This window comes from Berghia stephanieae, chromosome 12, assembly GCF_034508935.2.
Source record: "Berghia stephanieae isolate SIO BIC M18660-M18661 chromosome 12, UCSD_Bste_1.3, whole genome shotgun sequence".
NCBI classification, from domain to species: domain Eukaryota; kingdom Metazoa; phylum Mollusca; class Gastropoda; order Nudibranchia; family Aeolidiidae; genus Berghia; species Berghia stephanieae.
Genome location: NC_088371.1, coordinates 16724924 through 16731834, shown reverse-complemented (window position 1 = coordinate 16731834; position 6911 = coordinate 16724924).

Below are 6911 nucleotides of genomic sequence, written 5' to 3'. Positions count from 1 at the left end.
AAAGCATCTTGAAGAAATGAGAAATTGGAATCAGAAATGGAATTAATTGGCTTGCACCTCTCATCCCTCAATCTCCTGCCTTTCAGCGGATGCTTGACATTTAGAACATTCCATAGCTGTACAATGAACAATATAAATAATACTGTCCCACTGACATTGACATTCCATTTGGATCCAAAGTGCTCCAAGGCAGCAGCATGCCGTCTGTCAAAAATTCTCAACATCAGTGGAACACTCTGTTTCTCAGTAGGCGATGGATTCAAACATTTTCGATTCAAAGATGGAGCAAGTTTCACGACTGATGACTTCTCTTCCTCGTATACTTTTGTAATGTGACACATGGATCCTCTCATAACTGAAGATGAAGGATTTTCATTGTTGGTCAGTACAGGTGGTAACATAAAAGTCTTCTCCAGGTCTTTTTGAGACGTCCAGTTAGTTCACGAAGGCCACGGTCAGACCGTATTATTTGGCCACACACACACACACACACAGTCGAAGACACATACGCTCTCTCTCTCTCTCTCTCTCTCTCTCTCTCTCTCTCTCTCTCTCTCTCTCTCTCTCTCTCTCTCAAACACACACGCTCTCTCTCTCTCATACATACATACATACATACATACATACATACATACATACATACATACATACATACATACATACATACATACATACATAGCCCAGTGCATACTTTATGCGATAATATAACGAAATTTGCTGGCTTACCCACAGCCGGTTGGAGTCATAATTATATAACAGTTCTTCGCCCTGACAGGCGGAAGAGTGCACTTGCAATGATAAGTTTACGTTGAACTTTAAGATAATTTTTCCGATAGCATTGACTTGTCTTCCATAATCTGACAAAACGCATTTTTTCGTTTTACATTTTGGCCAGAAAATATTTACTAAATATATATCAATGGACTGAAATAGCTCTCAACCATGACGTAACTATAGTACTCTAGAGCAGTAAAGTTAGGTGCCCCAAACGTAAACAATAACAAGTTGCTAGTGATTTCCGTTAGGGACCGGAATAATTTACGCACAATATAGGTCTCCCAATTTTGTAGTTTGAGTTGTAGGCAATACACTTTCAGTATTGAAAATATGTTTACATAAAATCTAACAGTTGCAGAAATAATAATATAAGGCTAAATTATTATGAAAATCAGGCTCCGAATGATTCTCGTTTTGTTCACACCAGCGCAATAATTTGCTCTGGTCTAAAAATAGATAGACTGTAACTTTTGATAAATTATAGAAAATTTTACCTTTTGTTCCATAAAATATCCATATCTAGACATTATTTGATGCATGATCGAGTATTTATGAATATGTGTTTCTTTTGCCATCTAACAGCCAAATTTTAAAGGTTATTTTTTTCTATTATTTACATTGGAACGTGAGCTGTCAAGACAGGAACATGTGGTTTGCCACGTGCTTCTCGACCTTTGTTTACGTTTGGGGCACCTGACTTTACTGCTCTCTAGTCGGCCATGCTCTCAACCGACGTGAACTAAGTACCAAGTACCAAGTCCGATAACCGGTACAATCGACCGATTTCGAATGGGCTGACTTCCGTGGGATCGTCTGGCAACGATATAGTAAACAATAGCGAGCGGAGAATAATTTATCGGCACATTAAGACCGACAAAATGACAACTGAGTTGAAGTTGTTAAAGAAGAAGACAAAAAAATGGCAAAACACGTTATGCAGAACGAATCTGTAATTAATTTGTAACCCCCAGCTGAAAATAAAACCCAGGTTGAATGGACGATTGAATTGATCTTATAATTATAAATAATAACTCAATGTCAACTTCGTTCGATGTTCAACTATGGATGGAGTTTCACAACATTGCCTCTCTATTGACGCTGATAGAAGTATTGTTCACGAACGCGCGAATAATAATAATAATAATAATAATAATAATAATAATAATAATAATAATAATAATAATAATAATAATAATAATAATAATAATAAATAATAATAATAATAATAATAATAATAATAATAATAATAAATAATAATAATAATAATAATAATAATGATGATGATGATGATGATGATGATGATGATGATGATGATGATGATGATGATGATGATATTTTGAGGTATTTCTAGGATTAAACTAATCCTAGAATAAATTTGGCTTTTTTATTTTACATTATTTGGCAAATTTCTATCATCTGTCTGGCATCTTTCATAAATGGAAAAAAAAAAATAACAGGTAAGAATTTAAACCCCTTTACAATAATAATAATAATATTATGCGCCTTATTCTCCCGTAGATAAAAGCAATAATCACCCATGAGATAAGGTCAAACGTAACGCATTCATAATTGATCAATCAAAGGAAAGGAGGCATCGACAGTGGTAAAAATGGGGCAAGGTGAAGGTCGGATCTTTATCCTTTCCGTACCCAGTCAGACCGTTTATTAATTCAGAAAAGTGAGTGGAGCAGGCACTTATGTTGATAACAACGAGAGATGAAGTGAATAGGAAAGTGCCAGTAGACAATAGAGAATAAAACATTTTCGCGGCGGTGATGGGGGTTTGAACCCGCGACCTTACTGGTACGACAACTCCGCCTGGCCGGGGAGAGCGTGACTCTACCGTATGAGCTATCCCCGGCCAGGTGGAGTTGTCGTACCAGTAAGGTCGCGGGTTCAAACCCCCATCACCGCCGCGAAAAAAAAAAATTCTCTATTTTCTTCTAGCACTTTCCTACTCACTTCATCTCCAGTCAGACCGTATCATTCAGCGAGACACACACACACATACACACACGCAGACACATGCTTTCTCTCTCTCTCTCTCTCTCTCTCTCTCTCTCTCTCTCTCTCTCTCTCTCTCTCTTTCTCTCTCACACACACACACAGACACACACACACACAAACACACATATACACCCTCCCCCCCCCCCCCCCCCCCCCCCCACACACATACACACACAAAATTCGCACCTCCCACTTGTTCTGTAATTAATAGATTCTTGGATGACTTGTTTCGGACATGAAGTCTCGTTCTACATGCTACGTGTTGCTGTTGGTCAGGGACCCCTTGTAAAGCGCTTTGAGCACATTAAGTGGATTTAGCACTATATAAAAGCTCAAGTTTTTAGTTATCACACGATTTTTTCGATCATATTAAATATTTAAGTTTACACATAATTTTCTGTGTTGGTTCTATTGATCAAGCGGTAGAACAGTTGTTATTTTACATAGAAACATGCCATTGATAGTTAAACCTGGGTAGTTGGCTTATTGCCCAATCACTGCCATTGTTTACATTATGACGGCTGTCCTAGAGGCGTGGTTGTCTAGGTGTCTATAGATAGTATGCGCTTGGCTAAGAAGTTCACAACATTGCCATCCGGAAGTATAACGGACCAAATGACAAAACTGTGTTAACCATTTACGTCTAGTTAATACAGTTCAGTGAGCATTACTCATAAACGCGGATGGCAAAAAACAATAACAAAGACCTGAGTGACGTCAACTTCGAACTATCAATATCGGACCAACACACAAAACTATGTGTAAACCATGAACTTTTATAGTCTGGTTAATACAGTTTAGTGAGAATTACTCATAAACGCGGATGGCAAAAAAAAAAAAAAAAAAAATCGAAAAAAAATCAATAACCAAGACCAGAATAACGTCAACTCGGAACTATCTATACACTTATAGATAGAATGCGCTTGGCCAAGGAGTTCACAACATTGCCATCCGGAAGTATAACGGACCAACACACAAACTCTGTGTAACCATGAACTTTTATAGTCTGGTTTATACAGTTTAGTGAGAACAACTCACAAACGCAGATGGCAAAAACAATAACAAAGGCCTGAGTGACGTTATCTGCATACTATCTATAGAGTAACACACCATGACTGACCGATATTTCAAAACCACACCCATAACCTCATACCAAAAAAAAAAAAACAATAACTGCATACAAAACACACACAGACAATATTAGACAACAGACAGATATTAACACATAATATAGACAAACAAGAATGAATAACAACAAAGATGAATCAATAAAGCACGCGCCGAATAAAGACAGATTTAACCATCCTAACACGAAACATCCAAAGGATTAAGAAGGAAAACAAACAACATTAATTATTGACATTATCAAACTCCAAACAAGGAACAAACCACAAGACTTCATACTTTTACAAGTAGAAAAAGTACATGACAAACATAGACGAAAACAATAGAAACTAACTCAACTACACCGACGCCCACACGTAGAAAGGATATTTATAATATTGGACAACAGCGAAACAGGAACGACTTTGACGCGGCCTAGCCATAGCGGCAATAAATATGGAAAATACATCACCACGAATTTGACCAAACAGGAAGACCAGGAATGATAGATTTATACGCAGACGCGGTACTCATCATCATCATCATCATCATCATCATCATCGTCGTCGTCGTCGTCTTCGATGTCGTTGTCATCGTCGTCGTCGTCGTCGTCGTCATCATCATCGTCATCATCATTCATCATCGTAGTTGTCGTCGCCATCATCATCATCATTTTCATCGTCATAATTATCATATTATTTTTATATTTCTTCTGTAATGACGCACTTTAAAGTTTGTTACAAAAGTTCAGAGGTTTATCGTAGCCAATTTGTCACTACAAACCACTTGGGCATAATCATTATTCCCTTTCCATGTGCTCGAGGTTATTGGTCATATTGCAAAGCGTGCTCAAAATGAAAAGTATTCACAGCTTTTGAAATATCTTACATCACGATTGATCATTTTGTTTTGTATGCAGTTATTGTTTGTTTTGCATTGTATTGAGGTAATGGGTGTGGTACGGTTTTAAAATGTCGGTCAGTCATACACACGGGTATAGATAGTTCGAAGATGACGTCACTCAGGTCTTTGTTGTTGTTTTTTGCCATCCGCGTTTATGAGTAATGCTCACTGAACTGTATTAACCTGACTATAAACGTTCATGGATACACAGAGTTTTGCGTGTTGGTCCGTTATACTTCTGGATGGCAATGTTATGAGCTTCTTAGCCAAGCGCATACTATCTATATACTTTCATAAACAAAGCAATGTGTTTACATTTGTTGAGAAATATCCAATCGTTGGACCTTAACAAAGCATGTGATTGATGACGTGGTTGGATGAAAACATGAATATAGATTGTTCCCATTGATAACAAAGTAAAATTGATAACATTGCAGATTAAACCTCATAGATAAAATATACATAAAGAAAGGAAAACGAGCATAATGTATATAAAATACATAATACAAAATAAGTCGAGAATTTTTCACCTTGTACAAAGGATAGGATCTATAGGAACTATCTATAGAAGTGAATAAATAAATATTATGGACATTTATTTTTAGCGCATTTCCACGGATTTACCTAGCCTAGCTCAAAGCGCTCCACAACTTTTCATTCCCGCATTTCATTCTGTACCAACCGACTACAGGCCGTCTTTTTTAAACTAACACTCATACAATGTCACTCACTATTGGCAAGTACTCATTCACAACTGATTCGAGCGAGGCAATGTCTTCCAAGTGACTCAATCCAAAGACAGAACGTCTGGGCTAGAATTTTCCACGCTCACTTTCACACATCCGGCCACTGACCACGTTGAAGATCGCTTGATGTTTGTAACAAGACGAGACACCGTACCACTGGGCCATCAAACCACCCCAATTTAAAACAAACAAAAATATGATAAAAATAGCACACACACTGTACTATGTACCTCCTCGTATTCTGCACAGTGCACAGTGTACTCTTACATACAAACACACGCACACACACGCGCATCGCACACACACACACACACACACACACACACACTGCACTATGCACTCTTACTCTGCACAGTATACTCTTTCATACACACACACACACACACACATACACACACACTCACCTAAAAACCAACCAACCAAACAAAATATGAATAAGAGAGAGGATGGGGTTGGTGTTGGTGGTTGGGGGGCGGGGGGGAGGGGGGTGAATAATTATGTTACCAATAATATCAAATTATATATTACGTATGTCTATAGAAATTGGAAGGATTAGATGAAACACTCTTGAACAATTTGAAACTAAAAACTAGATCAACTAAATGTGCTCAAAGCGCTTTACAAAGGGTCCCTGGCCAACAGCAACACGTAAGATGTAAAACGAGACATAATGCCTGCTAGGCGATAATACAATTTTTTTTCCGACAGAGACAACGCTGTTGACGGCCAGGTACTCATTTTACACCTGAGTACGGTGAGAGAATGTGAGTAAAAATCTTTTCCAAGGACTCAACTGTGCACCAAGCGAGGCTCGAACCCAGGACCTTACGATCCGAAAGCGAGTGTCATACATATCCCCACTAATTTAGAGGAAAAAAATTGCTGAAATAAATAGATAACAAATAACAAATTGCTGGTATCATTTGCACCAATTTACAAAACTGATAATATGATACTAGAATTCATATAATATAATATAGAGAAATTATAATATCTATGCTATCTATATTTCAAGTACAGTGAAACCTCGTTGTCTCATCACCTCCTATATTGCCAACCTCGTTTATCATCAGCTTTATGAAGAGAAAGAACGATAATATTAGATTCACAGCAAATCTTTTCCTGTATATTGCCATCACGTTATACAGTGATTCGATCGTGTCAATGACACATCTTATTATAGCCCTCTTCGCGAAAATATCGCGTAGCTCTTATGTAGCAAAATTATTTAAAACGCCTTCCTGAAATCCCACTTTTTGACAAATTAAATGATTAGTTGTTTTTGTTGAGTACATAGAAAAGTAACCATAACCAACAAACAAACAACAACAAAAAAAGAAAAAGAAGAATAAGAAAAAGAAAGGGGGAAAAATG